Genomic DNA, 15,650 nt, shown 5'->3' with positions numbered 1-15,650 from the left:
CTAAACCGGGAAAATCTTCGGAGGAGCGTGACTCCCATCGGTCCCTTTCATTGCTAAATGTCACACCAACTTATTCGCTAAAATATTGGCTAATCGCTTAGCCCTTCTGGCCCCAGTGCTGGTAGCTCCGGAACAGGCAGGGTTAATTCCTGATAAGAACCTAACTTATAATTTGCGAACGGTGTTCGGAACTATGCAGCATGTTAAACAGGACACCAGGGCGGTAGCGATCTTCCTTGACATGGAGAAGGCCTTTGATTCAGTTGAGTGGCCCTTTATGCATTTAGTGTTGTCTAGGATGGGACTGGGATCTGTCTTCTTATAACTGATTGGAGTATTATACAATGCACTTTTGGCACGTATAGAGCTGGGGAACTTGGTTACGGACCCCTTTGCTATATCCAGAGGGACTAGGCAGGGGTGCCCATTGTCCCCCATATTATATGCCTTGGTGGCTGAGCCTCTGGCATGCGCTCCTAGAGAGTATCATGGGCATAAAGGTATCAGATTCCCGACCTATAACATTGTACTGTCCACTTATGCAGACACATTACTTTACGTTCGTGATCCCGAAAACAATCTTTCCTCAGGGAGGTGGTGCACTTTGGGGCCCTATTTGGGTTGAGGGTCAATTGGTCGAAATCTATTGCCTTCCCACTCACCCCTGTCACGTCACAATTTGAGATGGACTATCCTTTGCAATGGTCCACAGATTCGATTTGATATCTCGATATTAGAAAACATACGGATTCAGAGATCATTTTCACAGAAAATTATGGCAATACCGTTGCTAAATTGGAGGATGACAGAGACCTTGATTAGGTTACCGTTGTCCTTAATTGGCAGGGTCTCCATTATGAAAATGGTGATTTTGCCTCGATTATTGGTCCTTTTTGTGAATATTCCTATAGTTTTGCCCCGCTCTTTCTTTCACGAACACATTACACTACTGATCAAACTGGCTTGGGCGGGTAAACAAGCGCGAGTGCAATGGCGGGTGTTAACATTACCATATTGCATGGGGGGTTTGGGCGCTCCAGATTTCGAGTTGTATTATAGGGCGGCACAAGGGGCACAAGCTTATTACTGGATTCATGGAATGTCGGACATACCGTTTCTCCGTATGGAGAGGCTTTTTGCCGATCCTCTCCTGCTCCCGGGCCATGATATTTGAACCCGTTGACCGGGGATCCTAGATTCCATTAATTCGACACGTCATGCTTGGCACAGTCTGTTGCCGCTGCAGGCAGGTGCACTGCTGTAATCCCCGGATATGCCTGTTGAATGGACACTAACTAGCCCCCTTCAGGGAGGCAGGGGTTACGCGAGCGCTGCGCAAGTTAAACATTGCAACGGCGGGTGACATGTTTCAGAATGAAGTAGCTAAGACGTGGGAAGAGGCAGTAGGCCCGGCAGGCGAGGACACCTTGTTACAGCGCTTTCAGTTCCATAGAGTGCGTAGGGCTCTGCGCGACTTGCTGGGGGTAGACCTGAACGAACCCCCAGAGGTACCGGAACTGACCTATATTATTAAAACAAAGTCTCCCCGTAAGATTGTCTCTAATATCGAATATGCTACTTACCAGTATGCATCTGTTCTTGGCATGTAGGGCTGCTGACATTCATATCTGTGCATAGATCGCCGCCTAGTGTTGGGTCCGGATGATTGCACATTGTTGTCCTGGAAGAGTCTTCGAAGTATCACGAGATGGGTGGCTCCTCCCCTGGACTACAGTGCGCATGGGCATCCTCTCCATCCTCAGATTGTTTTTCGCCATTGTGGCAGTGATGGAGTAGATACAGTAAGTGATGACCATGCTAACAGTAATTCTGAGTGCTGCAGCTGCTACAGGCGCCGGGGAGGAGGGTGGGCGATATGAATGTCAGCAGCCCTACATGCCAAGAACAGATGCATACTGGTAAGTAGCATATTCGGTTCGAGGCATGTGGGCTGCTGAATTCATATCTGTGCATAGAATATATAGCAGTCCCTCGATTAGCGGCGGCTGCCCGTGCCAGCTGCAGCAGTCTGAAAAAGAGTCTTGAGAACAGTCTGTCCTACAGCTGCCTGCTGTTTTGAGTGTACATCTACACAGTAGTGTTTGGTAAATGTATGTATAGTGGACCATGTGGCTGCTCTACATATTGCTTCTAATGGAATGTTTCCCAGGAAAGCCATGGACGCCCCTAACTTTCGTGTTGAGTGGGCTCTCGGAGGAATAGTTAACGTGCGTTGAGCTTTCATAACAAATTTGAATACATTTAACTATCCATCTGGCTATCCCTGCTTTGGAAATGGCATTGCCCTTATGTTGTGGAGAAAAGGCAACGAAAAGTTGTTTTGTTTTCCTAAAATCCTTGGTCCTGTCTATATAGTACTGGAGGGCTCTCTTTACGTCTAGTGTATGGAGCATTCTCTCTGCGACAGTTTCCGAATTTTGAAAGAAAACAGGCAGTTCAATAGTTTGATTCATGTGGAACTGTGATATTACTTTAGGCATGAAGGTGGGGTTGGTACGTAGTACAACTCTGTTCGCATGAACCTGTATGAATGGCTCTTGAATGGTTAGTGCCTGGAGTTCACCAACTCGTCTCAGCAAAGTGATTGCCACCAGGAAGGCGACATTCCAGGTGAGGAATTGAATCTCACATGAACGTAGAGGTTCAAAAGGTGGACCCATCAATCTGATGAGGACCACATTTAGGTTCCACACCGGCGCCGGTGGGTGTCTTGGAGGAATTACTCGTTTAAGTCCCTCTAAGAATGCTTTGATGGCAGGCACTCTGAATAATGAGAGGTGTTGCCTGTTTTGAAGATAGGCTGCTATTGCGGTGAGATGTATGCGTATGGAACTATATGCTAGACTGCATTGGTATAAGTGTAGCAGGTAACAGATGATATTCTGAGTAGATGCATCTAGCGGGTTGATGTCATTGTGTTGACAGTAGATGACAAACCTTTTCCATTTCGCCGCATAGCATGCTCTGGTGGTGGGTCTCCTGATGTTCATACATTCTGGAGGCAGGTTTAAGTATCCAAACTCTAAGACTTCAGGAGCCAGATCGCCAGGTGCAGCTGTTGCGGATCTGGGTGTTGAATTGCACCATGGTTCTGCGTTAAAAGTTTGGGCGCTAGTCGCAGCGTTTGATGTGGCACCACAGAAAGTTCTAGAAACGTGGTGTACCATGGTTGGCGTGCCCACGTTGGAGCAACCAGGATGAGCGTCATTGAGTGTTGCCTCAGTTTGCGTGCCACTAGCGGTATTAATAGTGCTGGGGGAAAAGCGTACGCAAATCTGCCTGACCAGTTCATCCATATCGCATTGCCCTGCGACTGTGGATGTGGGAACCTGGCGGCAAAGATTTGGCATTTTGCGTTTTCCTTTGTGGTGAATAGGTCTATTTCTGGATGACCCCACTTTCGGAAGAACGGTTGGAGTACTGATGGACGTAGCTCCCACTCGTGCATTTGGTGGCTGTGTCTGCGGAGCAGATCTGCCATCTGGTTGTCCTTGCCCGGGAGGTGTTCCGCCATGAGGAACATGTTCCTTTGAATGGCCCACTTCCACATGCTCTGAGCCAGATGGGACAACTGCGGAGCGTGTGTTTCTCCCTGCTTCTGAATGTAGTACATGGCAGTCATGTTGTCCGTCCGGATCAACACGACTTTGTTGCACAAGTGTACTTTGAACGCCTTCATGGCGAGGAAGATTGCTATCAGTTCCAGAATGTTGATGTGCATCTTTTTCTGCTGTGTTGTCCATAGTCCCTGCACTGTATAATTGAGTACATGAGCTCCCCATCCCTGGAGAGACGTGTCCGCTGTCAGTATTATTTGTGGAACAGGCTCTTGGAACGGTCAGCCCTTGCAAAGGTTTTGTGGATTCCACCAATGCAGAGTTGTATGCCCGACCGCTCACCAACACTAGGTCTTTTAACTGTCCTTGAGCCTGATTCCATTGACGTGCTAAGCACTCTTGAAGCGGGCGCATATGTAGTCTCGCGTGCGGGACTATGAAGATGCAGGAGGCCATCATGCCTATCAACTGCATGAACACTCGCGCAGGAAGGGAGTGTTGAGGTCTGAAATTTTTGATTAGCAACTGTATGCTGTTGATTCTCACTAAGGTTGGCTGAGCTGTGGCTGCCAGAGTGTCTATGGTCACGCCTAGGTACTGTTGTACGTGGGCTGGTTGAAGGTGTGATTTGGGATAATTTAGTGAGAATCCCAGACTGTGAAGAAGGTGAATGGTGTGGGACATGTGGCTGGCGCATTGCTGGGCTGACTTTGCCTGAACAAGCCAGTCGTCCAGGTAAGGGAAGACGTGAATATGTTGTCTTCGCAAGTGAGCAGCCACCGTCGCTAGGCACTTGGTAAATACCCTGGGAAATGTTGTTACTCCGAAAGGGAGTACCTTGAACTGATAATGTTGATTTTGAATAGTGAACCCGAGATATTTTCTGTGGGATGGGTGTATGGGGACGTGGAAATACGCATCCTTTAAATCTAGGGTTGCTAGGAAGTCTCCCTGACTGAGTAACGGCAGAACCTGCTGGAGGGTGATCATATGAAAATGTTCCGACAGAATGTACATGTTGAGAGGTCGTAGGTCCAGTATAGGCCTGAGAGAGCCGTCTTTTTTGGGGATTAAGAAGTACAGAGAGTACACCCCTAAACCGTGCTGTTGGATAGGCACGGGCTCTATGGCTCCTTTTTGCAGCATACTCAGTACTTCCTGCTGCAATAATGTCAAGTGCTCTGCGGACATAGGACGTTGTCTTGGTGGTATGTTGGGTGGAATGGATGTTAATTCTAGACAATAACCGTACTGGACAATGTCTAAGACCCACCTGTCTGTGGGGATGGAACTCCAGACTGGCAGGAACTGTTGTAATCTCCCCCCGACCGGTGTTATGTGGACGGGGGGCAGTGACAAGATGTCACTGTTTGTTATTGGCAGAGGATCTGGTATTGTTGTTTCCTTTGCCTCTGCCCTTGGTGCTGGAGCCACGGTATCCACCCCTATTGTTTTTATTATAAGAACTTTGGGACCCCCCTTTATTGTACTGCTGCTGGGAGCCCTGACCTCTAGCTGCTCCTGAACTTCTGGGGCAACGAGAGGAGCCACTACGAAACTGCTGGGATTGTAGACCCCCATAGATTTTTTTTTGAAAAGATTTTATTGTGCATAAAAAGGGTTACAAACACGGGCCTACAACCACCAGGGCCGGCCGCTAGTAGTCGAAGTGTTCCAGCATAACAGAAAACACTGACTGGCCCACAGGGGCTCCGCACTATCACAGTAGATCAGACTGCACATAAGGGAAATCAGAATACACACTTTTAATATAAATAACAAAAAAAGAAAAATACAAAAATACAACAAACAAGGCGAAACGACTTATGGAGGGCGGCGAACACCAGCCGGGGGAGTCAACACCCGAGGGCGGTCAAAAGAAGAAGACCTCAGAGGGAGGGGGGGCCACGAGAGAACCAAATCTGTACTCCAAAGTACGAGATACACAAGGAACCCTCAAGGATCAGGGGGACGAGGCAAACCCGGACGTATCCACCAAAGGGGGAGCACAGATAGACCCACGATACGCGTTCCACTGCCCCCAAATTCTACCCCAAGCCCCCGGTTTACCACGAGCCAAATACACCGTTTTCTCCCTGAACATGCACCAGTCCATGTTCTCCTTCCAGACGGACACGGTGGGAGGCCGCTGGGAACCCCAAAGCTGTGCAATATCTCTCTTTGCAATCATGTTCCCCAAGGCCGCCCACCGAGCCTGAGCCGCATTGCAGTCATTGGGCTCCCATACATTCAGCACACAACGACGCACCTCCGGCAGCAGAGCGACCCCGGTGACTCGTCTCATAATATCATGCACCCGGCGCCAGTATTCCGCCACCTCGTGGCATTCCCATAGGATATGGAGAAAGGTAGCACTGAGCCCGCAGCCACGCTTACAGAGTCCGTCGTCTGAAAACCCCATCGAGACCAGGCGGGGGCCCATCACATATACACGATAGAGAATCTTAAGCTGGACCAGGCGGAGACGGGCCGGGATGGCCACCTCCTTAGGGGATGACAGTGCAGTCTGCCAGTCCTCATCGTCCAGCTCCACCCCATCTCCCGTCCATGCCTCCCGAAGACGCACCAAGAGGTCAGCCCGATTGTTTATCAGTTTTTTGTAAATCAGGGAGATAGTACTGTCGGGGACGTGACCATCGAGTATGCGGTCCTCGAGAGGCGAAGAAGAAGGGACCGTGGTCCCCTCCCCAAAGACCGAAAGCAGGGCGTGCCGAACCTGTGCATAACGGAAGAACTCTCTGTCACTAAGCTCATACTCGCGCTGAAGCACCGCGAAGGATTTAACCGCACCTTTAACCCACAGGTCCCCCACTCTGCTGATGCCGATCGTATCCCAGCGCTCGAAGCCTTTCGTTGTCCAGAGGCTTCCCAAGCGGTCTGAGTCGAATAGAGGAGTGGCGCACGTTAAACGCTCACTCCAGCCCATCGCAACGTTAGCCGCCTTCCACACACTGACCGCAATCCTGGTAGGGCCCGTAAGGGCCCCACCAGCAGACCGCGAGTAAAGCGCTCTGTTATAGTTACCGCCGGGGAGCAGGAACTTATCCATCTCATATGCCGGGTTCGAACCAGGAGCGTACGTAGCATGATTAATGGCAGACAGCTGGGAGGCCCAATAGTACCGTCTAATATCAGGAAGCGCGATGCCCCCGTCATACCAGGAAAGAGTCAGCTTGGCCAAAGCGATACGCGATCGCCCGTCCCAAACCAGTCTCCTCTGCAAACTCTCCACCTCCCTAAAGTAGGCCGCAGGAATGACATCGAAGGAGTTCTGGAGTGCATAAAGGAATCTGGGAAGGGACATCATTTTAAACAGCGCCGCGCGACCAAGCGGAGACAAGGGCAGCTTACACCACCGAGCCGTATCTGCCCTCAAACGCCGGAGTGGGGACAGGAGATTCTGCTCATAGCGGACCGCCACGTCCAACGAAACGTACACCCCCAGGTATTTAAAGCCGGACTGAGATATTTGGAGCGGAAGCCGAGGCGGCAAGAGAGGAAGACCACCAGAGATAGGATACACACAAGATTTGGACCAGTTGATTATCAGACCCGAGTTTTTCCCGAAGGAAGTAAGGACATCAAAGAGAACATTGAGCGACTTCCGCAGTGAGGTGAGATACAAGAGAATATCATCCGCGTACAATGAAAGCCGATCCTCGAAGCCCGGGGCCCACCGGAGCCCTCTAATCGAGGGCTCCCAACGGAGCCAGGCAGCGAGCGGTTCCAGGGCGAGAGCAAAGAGCAGCGGGGACAACGGGCACCCCTGCCTAGTTCCCCTCCCGAGAGCGAAAGGCCGAGAATCCCGCCCATTGACAACCACCTGAGCCATTGGTCCAGCATAAAGGAGCTTCACCCAGCTAAGGAACCCCTCCCCAAAACCAAACTTCGCCAAGACGGCCCAAAGAAATGGCCATTCAATGGTATCAAAGGCCATCGTGGCGTCTAGGGAAACCAATATGGCCGGTTCAGCGAAGTACTCAGCCCTAGCGAGGACTCCGTGCAGACGCCGTAAGTTGAGAGCGGTATTACGATGTGGGATGAAGCCACATTGATCCGGATGTATCAAGTCACATATAACGCTCAGCAAGCGATTGGCGAGGACCTTAGCAGGGATTTTGGGTTCGGCATTTAGCAGGGAAATAGGCCTATAGGAGGCACAGCGGTCACGTGGCTTACCCTCCTTGGGAATCACCACTATAGTAGCCAGGCGCTGGTCGTCAGGAAGGGAACCCCTCTTGAGCGATTCCTGAAACATGTGACGGAGGAAAGCCGCGATTTTATCCGGGCGCAACTTATATAGTTCAATCGGCAGACCGTTGGGGCCCATAGCCTTGCCCGAGCGGAGGGAGCGAATCGCAGTAGCTATCTCTTCGACAGACAAAGGGGCATCCATCAGCTCGCGGTCCTCGACGGATAAGCCGGGCAGGGCAATATCCCGAAGCAGAAGACGAGAGTCGTCCTCATCTCTATCAGACACCGGGGAGTAAACTGCACGGAGGTGGTCAGCAAAACACTCAACAATCTCACCAGGCTCAGTCACACACACTCCATCCGACACCCGAAGCTCCGGGACCACACGATTCACTCTCTCCTTCTTGTCCAACCAGGCAATCAGCTTACCCGCCTTGTCTCCGGCGTCATACAACCTACCCTGCTGCTCCCTATACATAGTCTTGGCAGCATCAGTGACGAGAGACTTATATTCAAACTGCTTCAGGCTGAGGGCATGCAGCCCCTCCGGGGTGACACCCGCCTCCAAGGCTGCCTCCAGCCCCGATATTTCAGTCTCCAGCGTCACAACCGCCTCTCTCTTAACCCTCTTGGCCTCCACTATCTGGGACAGGGCATGCCCGCGGAGCACTGCTTTGAAAGCTTCCCACAGGGACACCGAGGACAACACCGACCCCTCATTCTCAGAAAAATATTGATCAATCGACTTAATCAGGCTATCACGGATCTTGGGGTCTCGCAGGTACCAAGGGTTAATAGGAGCGATCCGCCCAGCGGATCGCGACCCGGTGTCAAAAAGCAACCACAGTGGGGAATGATCAGAAATACCCCTGGCCAGGTGTTTGACCTCTTGAATCCGAGTAGCCTGGGCCGCAGGCATAAGGAAATAATCCAGTCTGGAGAGACTCCCATGGGCCCCAGATTGAAAGGTGTACTGACACTGTGTCGGATGCATTAACCTCCAACAGTCCACCAGACCGAAGGTCTCCAGGAGCCCGCCCAGCCACGCCTGGGCAGCAGGGAGGGCCCTGGGCGGATGACGGTCCAGGTCACCCGAGACAACCGAATTAAAGTCCCCACCCATAAGCAAAAGACTGTCAGGAAGCCCAAGCAACATACGACCCAAGTCTGAGAAGGTGGAGTTCTGGAGGCCCGGGGGAACATAGACCGAGATCAAGGAAAGGGACTGCCCCTCCCACCTCCCAGTCAGAGCCACATAGCGCCCTCTATCGTCTGGGACCACCCTGGTGATCTCCAACGGAAGTGAAGCTCGCAAGAGAATGCCCACCCCTCTCGAACCAGTGGTGAAACCAGAGTGGGCCACAAGTCGATATCCCCCCCTGTTCATAGCCCGACAAACATTGCCAACCAGATGCGTCTCCTGTAAGAACACCACATCAGGAGTCAGACGACGCAGATATTGCAGCACAACACCCCGTTTGATACGGTCCCCCAATCCATTGACGTTCCAAGACATCAATCTCAACCCGTCCCCCCCCCATCCCCTCCAGTAGATCAAGGGCCCCCTAGCAAAGAGCTCAACACCCAAGGATGAACCATATCCAATACTTCGCCTTGAAAACAAAAAACACAAATCCAAACAACCCCACCCACCCACCAACCCCCCCCCCAACTCCAACACCCCCCACCCTGCACCCCTGCGGTCCAAAAAACCACCCCAACTTGCAGTGTGCCTGTCGCCCTACAAACCCCATTCTACGAAAAGACCCCGGAGGAGGGAAGGGACCCGTCCCCGCCCGCTCCCCACACACAACATAGTGAAATAAAATGCACAAAAGAAGTAGAACCCAGCCGAACAGTACAACATGGCAGAGTCCGGGACCATAAGTCACTCCAAAGGAGACCCGCCACCCTCGGTACCGGCAGAGGGCCCAGTCCGGTCACCCCGGTCCGGCAGCGAATCCAGCCAGTCACTCACAGTCGCAGGAGAGTCAAAAAAGGTAGTCCGATCTTCATGTTCCACTCGGAGCCTTGCAGGATAAAGCATAGAGTACTTGAGACCGAGGTCCCGGAGACGCCGCTTCACCCCCTGGAAGCCCATCCGCTGTTTCTGGACAAGTTGGGTGAAGTCCGGGAAAAAGTTAATGGACGAGTTCTCATGTCGGACCGGGCCATGGACCCGTGAGGCCTGCAGAATCGCGTCTCGATCTCTGTAATGGAAAAGTCTCGCAACGATAGGCCTCGGGGGGGCACCCGGTCGCGGCCGGCCACCTGGGACTCGATGGGCCCGCTCCACAGCGAAAAACTTACTCAGGCCAGCGGGAGCAAGATGTTCGAGGATGAGCTCCTCGACCAGGAGATCAACCGGGCGGTTATCGGAGGTCTCCGGAACGCCTATGACGCGGATGTTATTGCGGCGGGCCCGTCCCTCGAAGTCTTCCAGCCGCCGGGCCATCAGATCATTGGCCGACTTGAGATCGCCGAGAGTGGCCTGCAGGTCCGACACGTCCGTACCAAGGGAAGACGTCCGCACATCCAGCGATTGAACCCTCTCGTTGGTCTTAGAGAGATCCGCCCGGATTAGCGTAATGTCAATGGCCACCGTGTCGATTTTACGGGCCAAGGCCTCGTACTGTGTAGCGATGGTCTCTCTGATGCCCTTAATGGCGCCCATGATGTCCTGCAGGGACAGATCCGAAGAAACGGACGGGCCACCACTGGTGTCCTCCGGGGGGACATTGGCCGTCCCGGGGGATCCTTTACCCTGAGTGTAGCGGTCAATGTTGTTCGTCTGGACCGGTCCCCCACGTAGGGATGCTTTGGTCTTACGCCTCTCGGGGTCTCCCTTGCCTCCCATGAGAACCTCGACCGCCGAAGGGGACCACCGAGGAAGCGTCGAGGGGGCACAGGCCAGGCAGACGCGTGTCGCACCACAGGCCGCAATATGGCGGAGCGAAGGGATCACCGTCAATGAGCACACTGGCAGCAGACGAAGCCACCGGCATCAAGCGAAGGCACAATGAAAGCCCAGTCGCACCAAGCAAGTCCACAGTCCAGCCCCTCAAAGACCAAAAGTGAAACCGAAAGTGATGTGACGGCCACTGGCACAGCCCCGCTGCCGTTGTTGTTCAACTACGCCCCGGCTCCACAGATCACCCTCGCATCGGGCACAGCCGTCGGGTGGGCCTCAAAAGTTCAAACCACCATAACTCCGGATTGCCAGGTCCGATTTGATTTCCTAAAGGAGTTTAGTGTTCAGCCAGCATTCGTCTCCCAGATTCCATCAACCAAGTCAGGATAGAGTCAGGATAAATTCCGAGGAGCAGCGAGGGTCCGGGGAGCCCTGTGCTCACGCGACCATCTTGGATGCGCGCTAGGCTCCTCCCCTCGACCCCCATAGATTTAGCCGTCTCAGTGTCTTTTTTAATCTTCGAGTGTGGTGTCAACTTCAGAGCCAAATAAGAAGTCTGGGTTGACTGGCTGATGCAAGATATTTGTTTGGATGTCTGGTTTAAAGCCCGATATTCCTAACCATGCATGTCTTCGTAACATCACACTAGTGTTGATGGCCCTGGCTGCTGTGTCAGCTGCATCCAGTGCGCATTTGATGGACGCATTGGTAACGAGTTGCCCCTCTCTAATGAGGAGCTCCGCCCCCTCCTTGTACTCATCTGGTTGGTGTTGTATTAGGGGTTCCAGGGTATCGTAGTGGGACCTGTTGTACCTGGCTAGAAGTGCCTGGGTGTTGGCAATGAGCCAGATGTTTGATGCTTGAGCTGCCACCCGTTTCCCAGCGTTTTCGAACACCTTGGACTCTTTGTCCGGAGGAGGAGCATCACCAGTAGTTTGAGAGTTCGCTCTTTTGCGGGCGTTAGAAACAACCAGGGAGTCCAATGGCAATTGACCCTTAATGTACGTAGGGTCTCCTGGAGCTGGTCTATACTTTTTCTCAATCCTGGGGTTTAACACTCGTGTTCTTGTTGGCTCCTTAAAGATGTCCTTAGCATGTTTAAGAACGCCTTTTAGCATCGGCAGTGTCTTAACCGTTTTCTCTGATGTGGAGAACGTGTCCACTAAGAAATTCTCTTCAACAGAGTCTGAATGAAGTTCAACCCCGTGATTGGCAGCCGCCCGTTCAATGAGGGGGTTAAAAGCAGCAGTGTCCTCAGCAGGGGATGGTTTGACATTGTAGATAGGGGTGTCAGGAGCATTGTGGATGTCACCTGGGTCATGTGGGTCTCCCCATGATTGATCCTGGTCCTGTGGTACATCCTGGTCATGATGTAGAGGATAAGTGGTATCCTCATAATAGGTGTCCCCTGCATCCGTCTCCGAAGGTGTTGGAGAAAAATCAAGTGTGCGGTGAGTATAAGTTTGATAAGGTTCCACAGGCAGTGGAGTGGAGCCGGAATCCATTTTCCTCTTGAGCGGGATTTTATAGGACTCCAAAGTGTTCACCGGGACAATTTTTCTCTTCCGAAACACCAGTTTACCGGTTTCGAGGTCGATGACCCGCTCCTGTGAGTCGTCGACAGGTGGATCTGCAGGAGCAGGTTTTGCGGGTGCGAAGCCCTTCCGGAGTGCGAACATTTTAGGTGTCCCCGACGGCGGCAATCCAAAAGTGATCGGCGCCGGCGTCGATGTAGCCTTTGCGACCTTCTTTGGCTCGTGGCCCCGTGTCGGGTCGGGTGTGTCCCGTTCCCTGATGCGCGTCAGGGACCCGGACACCTGCTTCACCAGTGATGGCGATGGTGCACTGGAACCGACGTGCTCTTCGGGAACCGGCTTGGAGGCCGTCCCAGGTCCCTTTCCAGACTTAGGCTTTTCGATTGGAGTTTTCGGGTCGACGCCCTGTGGAGTGGGGATTCTCATGCCGTCGGCACCCTTTGCAGTCGATGCCCGATCGGTCATCTGGACTGTAGGCGGTCGCGCCCCAACTTTGGTTGTGAAAGGCATCTGCGGCTTCGGGGGGCCGAGGGCCTTCTTGTGTTTCTCGGCGCCGAAAACCCTGTGTGTGTCCTCGGCACCGACAGTGCCTTTAGGCTGTTCGGTTCCGATGTCCTTCTTTTGCGTTTGCGGATGTGAAGGGTTGGAAGCCTTCGATCCGACGAGGACGAGTTGCACTTTCTGTTTCGGTTTCACCTGTGCAGCTTTCAGTTTCGATTTTGAGGGATCGACTCGAGAGGTTTTACAAAGTTCCGGCTCGTTGGAAATGTTCTAAGCCGAGCCCGGAGGCGGGGCTGTAGAACGTAGTGACTGGTCTTGGGTGAGGCCCGCAGGCAGACCCCGCGACCCGAGCCATATGGGCATTCTGTCCCTGGGCCTCCGTATCGACGGATTGGCCTAGCTCCTCGCCTGAGCTATCTTCTTCGGCCCCAAGGTTCCTATTGTAGTCTCCTACCTCGTCGACGACTTCTTCGTCCTGGAATATCCCCTCGTCTTCGGCTTCATAGTTGGAGTCAGGTTCCGAAGCAGAATCAGATTCCACTTCCTCGACGCTCTCGACATCTTCATCCTCGGTCCCGAATGTGTTTACCGGGGTAGGCGCCGATTTGTTGGCCTCCAAGCGAGCTGCACATCGATTCCGAAGTGTCTTCTTTGACCGGAATCGGGCGCAGGCCATACACTTGGATTCATCGTGATCCGGTGACAAACATTTGTTACACACCGGGTGGACGTCGATGTGGGGATATTTGGCGTGACACAGAGGACATCTCTTGAATGGAGTCCTCGATTCCATGTTCGATCGTCGATTGAAGTTCGGACCGAACTCGATCCGATGAGGTGAAAGAAGAAAGTTATCGATACCGAACGCAAACGATACCGACGAAGTATAAATATAGTTTTACTAACTTGAGCTAAGATAAGCACATCCGAACCCAATGGCGGAAAAAAACAATCTGAGGATGGAGAGGATGCCCATGCGCACTGTAGTCCAGGGGAGGAGCCACCCATCTCGTGATACTTCGAAGACTCTTCCAGGACAACAATGTGCAATCATCCGGACCCAACACTAGGCGGCGATCTATGCACAGATATGAATTCAGCAGCCCACATGCCTCGAACATATAAGTTAGCTATGTCCCACAGAGCACATCAATATACCAAGGCCAGGCTGGCCTGGCAACGAGACTTACAACTAACCATAGACGACTCAATGTGGAACTACTGCTGTACTAACACACGGCGCATCTCATTACACGGCAGGCATAGATTAATACACTTTAAATACATCAATAGAGTGTATTATACCCCGGAGAGACTCCATAGGTATGGGTTGAGGGAGGACGCGGCCTGCGACAGGTGCCATGCCCAAGCAGCGGATTTTCTGCACCTAGCGTGGCAGTGCCCAGGAGTATTTACTTAATGGGAAGCAGTCTTCAGAGAACTGGGTAACATAGTGGAATTGGAGCACATTCCCGAACCGGCAATCGTGCTGTTGGGATACTCTAAAAAGCTACTCAAGGCGGTGCTCGATATGGGATTACTCATGGCAAAGCGCAGGTTGCAATGTGCTGGATGAGGGGCCCCTTCCCCACTGTAACATAATGGTCGCATGATATGCTTTATTGCTGCACCCAATCGGAAAATTTCAGTGAACTACCCCTCCAGAGCAGGCCTAAGAACTTCTGGGGGTTATATATGACATATCTGCTTAATAGGGCGGAGGAGCCCGACAATGGAATAGAGGCAGGACCTGAGGAGAAAGGAGCATCGCAGCCTGGTGGTTAGCAGTCTGTGGTTCGCATGCAGGGGCATACACTTCAATGTGTGATCAGAAGGGAGCCCAGCATCACAAAGTACTGTAGGTCTGGATGGGAGTTTGGATGACCCGGGTAGCAATTAGCTTGAGGGAGTCTGTATCTATTGGTTACGTCCGTTTGAGATACTCGCTAGGTTTTAATACATGTTGAAAAATCTCCTGACTGTAGCTAACAATGCAGATTTTTTATGATGCTTGGTTTCAGCACACCGCAGATATGATTCGTAAAGCAATAGTGGAGAAGTTTCGTATTTGTTCCGCTGCCTGAACCTTGCGTTGTTGGCCTAAAAGCTGTGTAGAGTGTCTCCTACCATCAAGCCGCCAGCCCCAGGGTTGTAGGCATGAGGCTGTGTATGACTAGGATATTTTCTTCAATAAAAACCATTAAAAAAAAAAAAGAAAAGAAACCGATCCCGGCAGTACTGGTGGGGTTAGATGCAGAGAAGGCATTCAATAGGGTGGATTGGGCATTTCTTTTTACTACACTCACATCCTTTGGGTTTGCAGAGAAATGTATTAATATGATACAGGCCAACTACGTCCAACCTCGCTCGAGAGTGCAGGTAAATGTGATTTTGTCAGCTCTCTTTCCCTTGACCAGGGGTACCCACACCAGGGGTGCCCTTTGTCGCCCCTCCTGTTCGCCCTCAGTATAGAGCCGCTGGCCATGGCCATCCGCGCCGCACCAGAGATGAAGGGCATCCCTTTTAGTGGGGAAATGCTTAAGATTACACTTTCGCAGACGATGTGCTCTTGTCACTCACGGAACTGGCCACCTCTTTAACTGCGCTGCAAACGGAACTCACATGCTTTGAAGCAGTGGCGGGCTTCAAGGTGAATATCGACAAATCCTACGGACATGCACTCCACTACAATGGACTTCCCGCCCTCTCCAATACCAGGGAGTCCAACTGACGCCCCGGGTAGAGGAGCTATATGGAGATAACTTCCCGCCCTCCCTCTTGAGACTCCAGGCGGATCTTACATGATGGAAACCGCTCTTTATCTCTTGGCTTAGCCGCATACATGCGGTTAAAATGAAAGTGCTATCTAAACTCTTGTACCTCTCAGGTTCTCCCCGTGGAGCTTGACAA

At 52.2% G+C, this 15,650-nt stretch overlaps 1 protein-coding gene across 8 annotated transcripts in view; it reads right to left on the bottom strand.

Moving 5' to 3' along the window:
* Nucleotides 1-15,650, bottom strand: part of TDRD12 (tudor domain containing 12) — a 3,486,095-nt gene that overhangs the window by 2,297,109 nt on the left and 1,173,336 nt on the right. The window lies entirely within an intron of this gene.

Source organism: Triturus cristatus, chromosome 12 (assembly GCF_964204655.1).
Source record: "Triturus cristatus chromosome 12, aTriCri1.1, whole genome shotgun sequence".
Classification (NCBI taxonomy): domain Eukaryota; kingdom Metazoa; phylum Chordata; class Amphibia; order Caudata; family Salamandridae; genus Triturus; species Triturus cristatus.
This window is presented reverse-complemented; position numbering and strand designations above follow the sequence as displayed.